The sequence below is a fragment of the Xenopus laevis genome, chromosome 5S (assembly GCF_017654675.1).
Source record: "Xenopus laevis strain J_2021 chromosome 5S, Xenopus_laevis_v10.1, whole genome shotgun sequence".
In the NCBI taxonomy this organism is placed as follows: Eukaryota; Metazoa; Chordata; class Amphibia; order Anura; family Pipidae; genus Xenopus; species Xenopus laevis.
The window spans coordinates 112,492,913-112,507,072 of NC_054380.1; positions in this window are offsets into that span (position 1 = coordinate 112,492,913).

Consider the following 14,160-nt stretch of genomic DNA (forward strand, 5'->3'; position numbering starts at 1 on the left):
GACAACAGTATATAGAAGTATTGTTGTACATTATGACTATTACTAGTCTAAAAGAGCATTCCATACACAGGCAGATACTGGATGCCAGTCTTGAACACAAAGGCAGCCCAAAGGTGGCCATACATAAACAGATTTAATCTGTCGATTAGGATCCTTTAGATCAATTTGGCATATTATCTGAACGTTACCTCTTGTGCCAGACTTGCTTCGCCACCTCAGACCAGACGAAGTGCAATAGAGTAGATAGGGCTTGCTACAGAAAAAGTTGAAATTTTATCTAAGTCCCAAAAAATGCTGGTGTCTTTTACTTTTTTAAGGGTGATAGGCTGAAAAAGATAGTAAATTTTTTTAGTGGGGGTACCCTCCTTCCCCCTACATTTCCTAACATAGGGGACCTAAACTATACAGTGGGCACATGCATAGGGCAAAATAACAACTCTATTTTGTTTTATAAAGCTTTCCCAGGCTTGTGTAGTGTAATGTATTTGCTGCTACATATACGTCCATTGTACTTTAACTTTGCAGCATATGCAAATTAGGCATCGCTAGCATAACTTCGCACAAATTAACGCTAGCGCCACTTCGCTAATTTTCGCCTCCCTGAGCGCAACTTCAGATTTTAGTGAATTAGTGGCGCCCTGGCAATACTTCGCCTGGCGAAGTGCGGCGAAGCCAATGCTGCAAACTTCGAAGGTAAGTAAATTTGCCCCTATGGATGTAGGATGCATTCAAAATGTTGTAGTACAACTGGGGGGTTTGTAATTGATCACCCCTCCCCTAGAATTTTGAGTCTCTGCCTTTGTCAGACTAAATGAACTGAACCTTTAGACTCTCGGGCAGCTGTCACTGTGGCTGATGACCTGTGCATCTGATGAACCTTGGTGTTAGATGCAAGCTAGACAATTTACACCATTTCACAGTGACATCTGGCATCTTTCTTTAAGCTGGACTATAAAGGTGGCCATAGACTCAAAGATCCACTTGTTTGTCAACATCGCCAAACGAGCGGATCTTTCCCCAATAGGCCACTAACTGCATGGCTATATCGGGGGTAATTCGAACGTTCGGCCATATGGCCGAACGATCGAATTACGATGCACCAAGGGGCTCCGACGGGTCGGTCGGGTAAAAATCCAACCTTCCCGATCGATATCGTGGCCAGATATCGATCGGGAAGACCCGTCAGAAGCCCCCATACACGGGCAGATAAGCTGTCAAATCGGTCCAAACGACCGATATCGGCAGCTTTATCTGCCCGTATATGGCCACCATAAGTTGCTGTGGGTATCAGTTCCATATAAATTGAAGTCTACTGGGAAGTACTTTAGCTGCTCCACTTACAGATCATATAGAAACAAATAGGCTTATGAGAACAACAGATTTTTGAACGTCAACATTATCATAGCCATGTTCTTAATAATTCATCCAACCATGTAAAATACTTTTAAAACAAGGGGTTTTTTTTCATACTAAGAAATAACATGATATCTGCAGGTTTATTCAAAGGGAACAGAAAGCAAAGAATTAATGGGATGAAGAAGACGTAATTTATTCTGAACAGGGGGAAAATATTATGGGCAATTGAAAACCTAAACATTGTTGTTGTTCTGTTACATCGAAAACTTTCTTCACTTTAACAAGAAGGTAAGTATATCTGGAAGCTACCTATTTCCAATTAAAGGGGATCTCACCCAAAAACATTTTGCATAATGAAAATGTACTTCTAAGCAAGTGTCCAAATACATTTATTAAAACTTTCCCATGGTTCTAAAGTTATTTATATATACAACAGGCCAATGTACCAATGGAGTCCTCAACCAACTGCATATTCGAACCTGCCAGATATGCCAGATGAACACATACGAGGGTCAACTAGGGGTAGGATGAAGAAGCACATGCTTATGGTGCAACAGTGAGGGGAGTGCTGAAACTTGTCTATAACGTCAGCCATGCTCTTTGGTCTTTGTTGCAGGTGGGTTGATAGTTGTTGGGGGGGGGGTTGCGTTTGGTGCCCTTATGTATTTGCCATGCTTTGGCAGACACACAGCATTCAATGCAAAAATGCATACTTGCAGTGTTTCTGTTAATTCGAATGTTCGGCCCTAGGGCCGAACGATCAGTTTACAATGAAGAGACAGGATGAGGACCACATCAACTAGGACTGCTATTTGCACCTTTATTCTGCCCATGTATGGCCACCTTTACCAGATAAACTTAACTCACTGTCCTGGGGAAATAAGTACACTGGCAGATCATTCCACTATTGTGCTCAGTGGAGGTTTCAAGCTACCTGCTATATACCTATTTGCCCCCGGGAGTCAATAATTTTGTAAACAGAAGGCAATATCTTTCCTTTCCTCATTCTTCATGCATCCACATTTTCACTCCTCCACTACAATCCCATCACTATCTTACTGTGCAACCCCTCATAGCCTCCCCCATCCCCTTTCTTTCTTGGCCAGATGCAAAAATCTTTGCATCAGCCCCTTTGAGTGAGTCTATTGATAGCCCCCTCACATACACAAAAATTGTATAAAGTATATATAAGATATATAAAGAGATATAGTATAATGTGGCACCTATATGGCACAGGGCACCCATTACCTGTGGCTCTTGCTAAATTACTTATAGCATTAAGGAGCCATACCAATATACTTACTGTAGTGCACTTCTTAGTTAGGTATTCAGCATTTCTAACTCAGCATGTTTGTATGTATAATCCATAAGCACAGTGTCTATTCTATTGGAATGAAGACATGATTTCTGCGTGACATACTAACTCACTAACCGTTAATAAACCATACCATAAAGAACTACACAGAGACAAAAGCTTCCTTTTGATGGGTGAGGGTCAGCCAAAGCTTTTATTTGAACATGTTATTATTATTCCCGTAAACCAAACTTGCCATTACAACACCAACCATCAATTTCCAAATGCCAGCCACTGTCGCCGCGGTGGGCATATAGTTTAAGCCAATACAGCATCTATAAAAAATGGCAGGGACACAATTTTTATCCTGCAAGCTGTGACAAATGCAACTGTACCCACTTCTGAAACATAATGGAAATTACTTTTTTTTTTCCCCCCATCCAACCACCCCTTCTCCCAGTCCCTGGCACCTTTGCTAGCCCCTTTGGTGCCCTCCAAAACAGTTTTAATATCCATAAACATTTACAACTTGGTATCAATAGCTTACTGACTAGATTCCTGAATTGTCTGGATATACAGTATATCCATCAATCAGCAAGGAGAATCCAGTTTGACATTTTGGAGTATTGACTCTTATAGTTGATTAATTCGACTGATAACAGGAGGGGTTCTTTTATACTGATAAGCTGAGCAAATACTGATAAGGCATTTCAGTTAGGGGAAAATACAGCCCTGGTATTGGTTGGTTGTGCAGCCATGATTTATAATGGGGTTATAAAAGCAAAGACTTCCAGACAGTCTATTGACTAATTGCTCTATTAATGAGTTGATTGGGTCACTAAGTGATACTTTCTGAAGTGAAGAGGAGATACGTTCAGACTGAGGTAGATAAAGCAACCATTCATGCTTGTTTCTCCCACATTCCTAGTGAAACACAACATATCAAAGCACTCTGTCACTCTAGGACTAGTGAAATAAATGGAGAGTCCTGGCTGCTCCATCCAGTTTTCTAAAGGGCGATAAAAAGCAGTAATATATACATTCTATCAGAAATTTGCAATATGTTTGTGCAGCTATACTACAACTTGAGCTACAAATAGTACAGCAATATTGTATTGTAAATTATTGCTTTTTTTTCTAGCTTTTAGAGTAAAAACACAAACTAAACCCACACCAAAAGGTTTTGCCTCTTTGTTGTCACGCACAAAGAATCACTGTCAAGTAATATATATGAGTGTAGCTCTTTTGAATTGTATATCTTGTCAAGCAACCTGTATTTTTGCCATGCATACCTTTATGGCTTTGGTTAAATAAATTAAGTGCACTTTAGGGTATAACTATGGAGTATACAGAGACAATCTCATATGCAACAAGTGAATGGATATAGGGCCTACAGGGGTATGAAAGAGATGGTGAACTTTGGTGATATGGTGGCATTTTTGGAGACATTAAGGTCACATTAGAATTTTACATTAAAGAGATGCTGTGTTTGGACGCCATTGCCTATGAAATCTGCAGTTATTTTTATTTATTTCTATGCACTCTAGTAGATAAGTGATGCCCTGGTGAAAAAGGATTGAGAACCCTCAAGCTAATGTGAATTTTATTTTTGTTTTCCACATGTGTCTTGAATAGGTTGCGTTGAACTATTTAGATCTAGTCACACCTTGACAGTCAATGCTATACTAAACAGTGCTTAGCCAGGGGGTCCCACATGTCTTTGTACTGACCCAGTGTAACAAACAGTTTTCTGATGTCTCTGTCCGTGTCTCTCCTTTTACTTTCTCTTTCAAATGTTTTTTCATTCTTTTCTTCTGGGCCATGATTAATTATCTAACAATATACAGTAACATCTATAGCACATTTAGATCATAAAAGCATGCAAAGTTTTATGCCGAAAAGGCATGCAGTAGATTTATGAGCCTCCTATGATAAAGGATTTTCACAATGGGCTACTGTACCTTTATCAAAGAAAAATACATAATTGCAGAAAACATCAGAAATATAGCTGTTGGGGAGCAACACAAGCATCTAAAAAGGGGGTGCCAAATAAGGGCTGTGATTTGGCTATTTGGTAGTGTCTATATGGACTGATAGCTTACAGGAGGCTCTTTGCAAAAAACAACAAATATTTGCAAGATTTAAAGGAGAAGTGAACCCTCAGAATTTTGCCGATCTTTTTCTCAGTTCCTCCACTGGATCATCAAATCAAGATAAAATTAAAGATCAAATTAAATTAAAAACAAATAACAAAACCTAGTGCAATATTGTTAATATTCAGTGCAATCACCAAAGTGTTATAACACTAATCTGTGTGTGTCTAGGTTTAAATATTGATTTTAATTTGAGAGTTTTGTTTATAGGATATTTTAGACTGCTTTAAGGGTTAGTTCACACAAGGAGATTTTGTTGCCTGGCGACTAATCACCTTGTCTTCTGGGCGACAATCTCCCCGAACTGCCTCAGCGTGTCTTCCCATAGGCTATAGTGAAAAGTCGCCTGTGCTAAAGCACACGTTTTCCGTAGTCGCCCGAAGTTGCGTCAAGGAGGAAACTTCGGGCGACTTTGGAAACGCATCGCCGCGTGTGCTCACAGTACAAAAATGTAAAATATACTTTGCTGCTCAGCCATTCTGTATTGTTTCTATTCTGCTTGTTCTGCTAAAGCATTGTGCCTACCGTTACTTCTATCTCAGGAAAGTACCTATATTTACCAGAATAATGACGTTCCCCGTTGGCATTATGTATTGTTTTTTCTATTGAAAAATTCAATGAGTTTCTAAGCTAGTTGAATGGTTTTCTCATCACAAATTCTAGCATCAGCCTTGTCAGGTGCAATAGGGGATGAATCAACAGCTGCTGGGGAGGGCCCAGGAGTATAGAGGGCCAATATGATTGATGTCTAGTTTCACTATATCTTTGTAAAATGGGTCACCTTCCCAGAGGTTTGAGGGGCCCAAAAAATGTTGCAGCTCAACCCAGAAAAGTCTAGTTATACCACTGAGCCTTTTGTTGTTAAACCCTACTAGACTTGATTATTATCCCTTGATACTTTATTGTGCAGAGGTCAATTCATAACTTGCATAAAGGGTTTCGTCATACTGAGGTATCTGTGAAATATAGTTCAGTAATAACTGGAACCAGGGGAAAATACCAGCCTTGTATTGCATTTCTACAAGTACCATACATTGATGGATACAATGTAACAAAAAGAAAAACATCTTAATTGTTTGATTTTAAATACCTTTATTACTGCAAACAATGGCATATATTCTCTTTGCATTCTTGTCCAGCCAACTGTAATGGACCCCTCTGTGCAGTCATTACCGAAGCTCATGTGTCCCGTTAATGTTTAAACATTGGAATTTAAGACAAGGAAGCACATTTTTTAGATATTAAATCAGAGAGACAAAATCATGTCACAGAGTTTGATTCTGCTGCTGTTGTTAATGTAAAATCTGAAAATGAACGACAATCTTTCTCAATGATGATCTTTCCAGTTGTTTTGTTGAGCCTCACAGCAAAGCAGTTTCGTTCTTGTTCCAAAATCTTCGCAATTAAATTTGTGAGTCACTCAGAAACCCCACCAGGCCACAAAGCTCTGCCATTGGATCTGCTGGCTGTGTGGTTACATCCCTGCCTTATATCTGGAAGAGAGTAATATACCAGCAAGGAAAGGAGTATGGAAAAATGTCAATTTTATCCAACATGGCTTATTCCCATTTATAAACATGATGTGCTTAAAATTGCAAACAACATGCAAATGTCTGCCTGTATCTTTGAATTATTTTAATATTTCATCACCCCATGTAAATAAAAATAGTTACATATTTAATTTGGGTTGCAAAACAGACACCTGTCCATCAAGTTCAACCCTTCAGTGTGATCCCCAACATGTATACATGTCCTGCAGTGAATTTGTATTTATCTGGCAAGACACGTTGCACATAAAAACAGGCTGTTTTATGATCTGAAATGTATTCCAATTTCTTATACCTTTCTACCCCCTCCAAAAGGTCTCAAATGATGCTGTAAGAGTAATTTATCAATCAGAAACACATTTAGTAGCATTATATATAAGACCATTTTGTTTACATAACATGTTCACATTTACATCCAATTGCAGAGATCCTATTTGTTCAGTGGAACCTTTTCACAACAAAGAGAATAAGAATATTCTCCTTATAACTTGCATTTCCCTCCTTAGTAAGCTGTCAACCAGCTGCCTGACCTGTTTCAATACCAGAAGATGGGCACTAATTGTAGGACCATTGTGTGAAACCCGGGTTTGGACATTCCTAAATGGCTGGATGCACGTGGAATAGATTTAATTTTGTAAAGCTGTTGTGTGCAGAAGCAGGAATGTAAAGCAGACATTTTTGACACTGGCCTGTGAGGCGCAGATGGAAGTTTAGGTGTTGTTTGTCTGCAAATACATGGGTGATAGTATGGCAAATAGGAACCCAATCTAGTGGCCGACCAAGAGTTCTCCAGTGATTACAAAACTCCTACTATCTGTTACCAGACATCATTGATCGCCTAAAGTATTGATCAATGTAAAAGGATATGCTTAATGAATAGGGAAAGAGTTGAGATAATTCTGTTTATTCTTTAACCCACTGATCTGTTATGTGAAACAACTTGCTGCATTGGGAGGCAGTTCTGCCACGCAAATATATAAATACAGTTGTCATGTACTGTAGTACAGCCTATGATGACAAATAGTGGCATCGCATGACTTTGCAATGATGCCAGGAATAGTTCAACAATGTTTGTTGAACAGGGATGCGAGGAATTTGTCACTCTTGTGTCTCAGCAGAGCTCAGTAAAACTTTGTCAACTGAGGGAAACAAAAGCCATTGCAATAGCATGTGTAGCAATGAGTAAGAGCACATTTGTATTATTATAGAACCAACATATTCAGCACTACTTGATCTGGTGGGGCAGAGTGGGCAGATTTTATTGGTCTATATATTGCCAGTTTAATGCAGATTATCAGATTTATAGTTTTATCCACCTTTCCCTGCTTTGTGGCCCAGGCAGCCAACTAAAATCCAGACTGAATGTAAATGATAATATGGTCATACAGTATCAGCCATTTTGCTTATTCTTCATGAGCACTCACAGTGGCATTCATCTCCAAAACCTCGTCTTCTAATCTAGTATTTTCATCCCTATGGTTGTCCTTGTGTTCCTCTTTATGCTCTCTGCATCTGCACGGGTTTCCTCTGGGTACTCTGGTTTTCCCCCTGCACACACCATTATGTGTGAATGTGAACTTTAGATTGTAAGCTCCATTGGGGCTATATAAATAGCAGATACTTTTAAAGGTCTTAGTTTTCATGCAGTTTACATGCAGAACCATTACCATAGTTGACACCCTATATTGTGTTGCCTGTTTGAAAAACACATTTTGTCCTTAGCCAAAACACTACACCCCGTGAATTCTGGGATTTTAATGTGGTTCCCATTGGCTTCAAAGGCAGGCAGTTACTGTTAGGTTGTGGTGCTTTGACAAAAAACATTTACTGTACCATAAGCCTAAGAGATCAATCTACTTTTTCAAATTCCAAATATCCTCTTGCCCCTAAAACACTCGCTCTGCCTAAGAGTTCAGCAGAGAGACTTTTAATTAGGGCGAATTGTTCCTGAAAATTTGATTATGGATAATAGGGTGTAATGCCAACACCCATAATGGATATCTGTTATCTCAGTCTTTCGGCATAAGATAGCACTATCAACAGGAAATGCTTGTTGTCCATCTGTGATAAGGTAGTTATAGATATATATTGATCTAGCTCCTTATCAAAACTTTAAGATGAAATTCGTTTGACTTTGTCTCAAATGAACCTGTGTATCGTTAATGGGATCATATTAGTGTATATAGAATGAATCAGTGGCAGACAAGGGACAAATTCCAATAAATGAAATGTAATTTACTGCGGATACCAAGGATCACAAACTTGCTGCTTTTTAACTGTTGCTGAATTACAATTCCCATCATCCTTGATGCAGTGTGACATATCTCTCCTTTATTACAGTACAGCTATGAAAAATATGTATGGCTACTTAGAGCTGAAACCCTAGCATGAAATATCTGTAAAGTGGTTGTTCATTTTTGAGTGAACTTTTAGAATGATGCAGACAGTAATATTCTGAGATAATTTGCAACTGGTCTTTTATTATTTGTGTTCAGTGGTGTAATTATAGAGGAAACAGACCTCGCAGGAGGGCCAGGCTCACTCTAGTTACCCCACTATTTGTGTTTTTTAATTATTTCACTTTTTGCTCAGCAGCTCTCAGGTTTGGAGTTGAAGCAGCTATCTGGTTGCTAGGGTCCAAATTACCTTAGCAACTGGGGAATGGTAGGAATAAGAGACTGGTTTATGAATACTAGAGGACCTGAATAAAAAATCAAGTTATAAAAAACAATAACAATAAAACTGTAGTCTCACACAGCAATAGTTTGTGAACCCCATTTAAAAGCTGAAAAGAGTCAGAAGAAGAAGGTAAATAATTCAAAAACTATATAAAAAAATAATAAACACCAATTGAAATGCTGCTTAGAATTGTTAATTCTATAACATACTAAAAGTTAACTTCAAGGTGAACCACCGCTTTAACTGTATGTATGTGAAGCTAAATTGTGTATAAGCTAAAAGTTCCAATTGTTATTTGCTACTGGACCTGGAGTAGTAACTAGAGACATGCTGACATTGCTGGTAGGGGGAGAACCTCAGGCACTTGGTTATATGTGATTGAGAGATGTGGCAATGACATGTTCAGAGCCAGTGACAGAGCCAGAAATACTGGTGCCACCTCCCCAAATCCACTACTCTTTCAATAAACTTGTATATCATCACTTTTCCTCTGAGGGTATTACAATGCATGTTACTAATCTCACTGTTATTTTTATTATGCTTTTTTTTTTCTTTGTTGAATTTTGCGACATATTTGAAATGTTATGTTATACCCCTCCACCCCCTCCGCCTTCCCTCCTCCAAGCTGTACTTTAGTTTTCCGAGAGGTTTAATGATGCTTGGCGTGGGGTTGAAGAACATGCTGCTTTAGCAATGTGTTGCTGTCCATTGCCATGGTAACCCCATGAAGAATTTTGTTTTAATTTTTAATCTATATGTAGTCTCCAAATTCTTTTTAGTGTTGCTGTATACGATAAGAATTTTATATGATAAGAGCCTAAACCTCAGCACATAAGTCTTGGCACAGCTTCAGAATGTATTCTTTAGGTAAATGAATCACCAAAGAAAAAACAAATAAAATGGATTACAAAATACAAAAGTGAGATCAGGCAGTAGAACACAAGCAGAATTGCAATGCAGAGGACAATGCCGATGAAATTCATGGACTAGTTCCTTGCCTAAAATCTAATAATAATTAAATTTTCTGTGCAGAACACAGTTTGCAGAGTGCAAAAAAATACTGCAGTCAGCCCATTTATGCACATTGCACACTGTGTTATGCCTTTTTCTATGTTGGCACAATTCTCTGTGATCAGCTTTGGTTAGCACTGTATTGGTGGGGGTGGACAGCAAAAAGCACATAGGCAATGGAAAGGCTGTATGGACCGGACTTGACTTCATCTCCTCATGGGTATCTGCTCCTATGAGCAAAGTGCAGCTTACACCCGGGGCACAAGTGATTGCTAACAAAGCACTAAGGGCTATGATCTTGCCCCCTTAGTAAACTAGCACTTACTCCCCTGGGTAATATAAATGACCCCTATAAGCTAGAGCAGGGGTGCCCAAAATGTAGATTGGGATCTACCAGTAGACCTTTAGCTGGTGATCAGTAGATCTAAAGACACTGTCAACAAACAACTTGTCTAAATCACCCTGTTTTATAATTTGAATTCAGATAACACAAAACATTTCTAGGTCAGTTTCGCAGCAAACAGATTAACCTGCTTGTATCTAAATAGTGACCCATGTTCTGTAAGAGACCCGATACTCTGTAGTGAGGGAAAGTTAATTACACTGGGGGAAGGTTTAAGTCACCCCCCTTAACATCCTCCACCAATAGATTAGGTGTGAATACTACAATAAAAAACACAATTCTTTGTCCCTCTGCCTTATGTTAAGAGCTTGGACTAATCCTATAGGTCAGAGAGAAGGTCCATGGAAGAACAAGCAATTAAAAGAATAACATCTGTAAGGCTGGTGGCAGACGGGAAGATTAGTCGCCCAGTGACCAATCTCCTCTACTGCAGGCGACTAATCTCCCCAAATGCCTTCCCGCCAACAAGAATGTGAATCGCTGGCAGGATGGCATACATGAGGCAACTTCGGCCAACTTCGGAAAATGAAGTGCCATCAAGCCGGCTTTTTGAATTCTTGGCAGTGGGAAGGCATTTCAGGAGATTAGTTGCCCGCAGTAGAGAAAATTTGTTTCTGGCTTAACTCCCCGTCTGCCACCACCCTAAAGGAAAGCCTTAAAGGTTAGTTTTCCTGTTGGGATTTCATTTTTTTTAATAAGCATGTGTTTCCTTATTAAAGATTCACCCGGAAAGGTTCATATTAACTATTAACTTATATAATATACTAGCCAAGGTGCAGCGCCAGTGAAGGCTGACATTTTCATTTACAAACCTGACAGCATGCACCCTGGGAATAGGTTGCGGTTTAAAAAATATGTGACCAATTCGCCAGAAATTGAATTTCAGCCATCATTATTAGAATTTACTACTAGTCTATCCAGTTAATCAGAAACCTTGATGTCTCTATTGAAGAGAATATATCTATATAGAAAATAGAAATATAGAATATCTATATAGAAAACTTCTCTCTCTCTCTTACTCTCCTACTTTCTATATGTATATTTGTATATTTTCTACTGTTTTAGTAGAAATCTCAAACAGCAAAGAGTAATAATCATAATATTAATCATACTATATTAAAATACCGTCCCAATTTAGATATGAAAATAATTCTCCCTAGTAATAAAACAGCACACGTTCCTGGTCTGAAAATATATAGAACAACAAAAAAGACTATGTTATCTTTTAGATCTAAATAGCCATATTGTTTTTATATATTTTACCTTTAAAGGTTTTTATCCAATTTAAAATCCTGTTCTCAGTTACTGGGGCTGTGGTGTCTGTGTTATAATGAGAAAGCAATAAAGACTTGAGAAATAGGTTTCTGTTGTGGTTGACAAGAGCCATTGATTTATGGGTCAGCGATTCCTGCTGGCTTCTAGGGTATTCACAGAACCTTCCCCATTTAAATCCATCACCAATTATATTATTGACTGTCTGATGAAGATGAAGAATGAGGTGATGGACTTATAGAAGTGAGTGTGAGCCACTAAACCATGACTTGTAATTTCCTTGTATTCAATCACAGCAGCGAGAAGCCTTACTATACTATTTAGATCACCTTTTCTATCTACCGTTGAATGACCGAGAATAACAGCACTCCCCTTCATATCTTCTTTTGATAGCAAGAATGAATAGCAACTTGTTTAACATGGTTATGGTGCAGGCTCTGTTTATCAGGCTAGAAATAAACACAGCAGTGGAATCAACCTGACTTGTCACACCTCAGTGGCTTAAAGGCTTACAGCTCCCTCCCCAGGAATTACAAGAGGTACCAGGGTTCCTCTTGTTTCAGCAACAAATTATTTGCTGATTTACTCAGGTCATAATAGTAAGAAAAAAACTGAACATTTTTTATATGCACAAAGTAAATTAGTTAAAGAAGTAACATGACAAAATTAAAATGTTTTAAAGAAATGAAAATATAATGTAGTTTAGAGCTGCACTGGTAAAACTGGTGTGTTTGCTTTCATAAAGACTACTATAGTCTATATCAGTGGTCCCCAACCAGTATTTCGTGAGCAACATCTTGCTCTCTAACTCCTTGAATGTTGCTCCCAGTGGTCTCAAAGCAGGTGCTTATTTTTGAATTCCAGGCTTGGAGGCAAGTTTTGGCTGCATAAAAACCAGGTGCACTTCCAAACAGAGCCTTAATGTAGGTTGAAAATCCACATAGAGGCTACCAAATGGCCAATCACAGCACTTATTTGGCACCCCAAGAACATTTTTCATGCTAACGTTGCTCCCCAACTCATTTTACTTCTTAAAGGGATACTGTCATGGGAAAACATTTTTTTTTTCAAAATTAATCAGTTAATAGTGCTGCTCCAGCAGAATTCTGCACTGAAATCCATTTCTCAAAAGAGCAAACAGATTTTTTTATATACAATTTTGAAATCTGACACGGGGCTAGACATATTGTCAATTTCCCAGCTGCCCCTGGTCATGTGACTTGTGCTCTGATAAACTTCAATCACTCTTTACTGCTGTACTGCAAGTTGGAGTGATATCACCCCCCTCCCTTTTCCCCCCCAGCAGCCAAACAAAAGATCAATGGGAAGTAACCAGATAGAAGCTCCCTAACACAAAATAACAGCTGCCTGGTAGGTCTAAGAACAACACTCAATAGTAAAAACCCATGTCCCACTGAGATACATTCAGTTACATTGAGAAGGAAAAACAGCAGCCTGCCAGAAAGCATTTCTCTCCTAAAGTGCAGGCACAAGTCACATGACCAGGGGCAGCTGGGAAATTTACAAAATGTCTAGCCCCATGTCAGATTTCAAAATTGAGTATAAAAAAATCTGTTTGCTCTTTTGAGAAATTGATTTCAGTGCAGAAGTCTGCTGGAGTAGCACAATTAACTGATGCGTTTTGAAAAAAACTTGTTTTCTGATGACAGGATCCCTTTAATGTTGCTCATGGGTTCAAAAGGTTGGGGATCCCTGGTCTATATTAACAAGCTGCTGTGTAGCCATGGGTCAGCCATTCAAGCTGGAAAAAAGGAGAAAAGGCACTTGATACCCAACAGATAACAGATAAGATCTGTAGTATACAATGAGATTCTTCAGAACTTATCTGTTATTTAGTGTGTATCCTGTTATTGAATGGCTGCCCCCATGGCTACACAGCAGCATTTTTTATATAAATCATAGTCTTGCAAACACACCAGTTTTACTAATGCAGTGATACTGCACATTTTATTGCCATTCCATTAAGTCACTTTAATTAAGCTGTCTTTAGGAATCTATCAGGAAATAATAGTAACTGTCTAGGGGAGGCTCAGACTAATATCAATGCACAGTCAAAACTGGTTATTATGTTATTGTATTACTATTTATTTATATAGTGCCAAAGTGTTTATAGAGATGGCTTATCGTACACTTATGGTATGTCCCTGTGAAGCTTAAAATCCAAGATTTCTACAGAAATTGCAAAAGTCAGAACTGAAGTTAAGGCCCCCCCATCCCTGGAAGACAGCCTTGCTTACCACTGAGCCAACATTCTACCCATCCTTGATGATATATTGAGCTCCCTAAAATGTTTGCAGGCCAGACAGCATCTAGTGACTGCTCTTAGTTCTTTCTTCACATTCTAGGGACTCTCATAGAATACATTTTAGGAGGAGTATAGTAACTAAAATGGTATGGTCCAGTCTCTTCTTGGTAGTGTTGCCA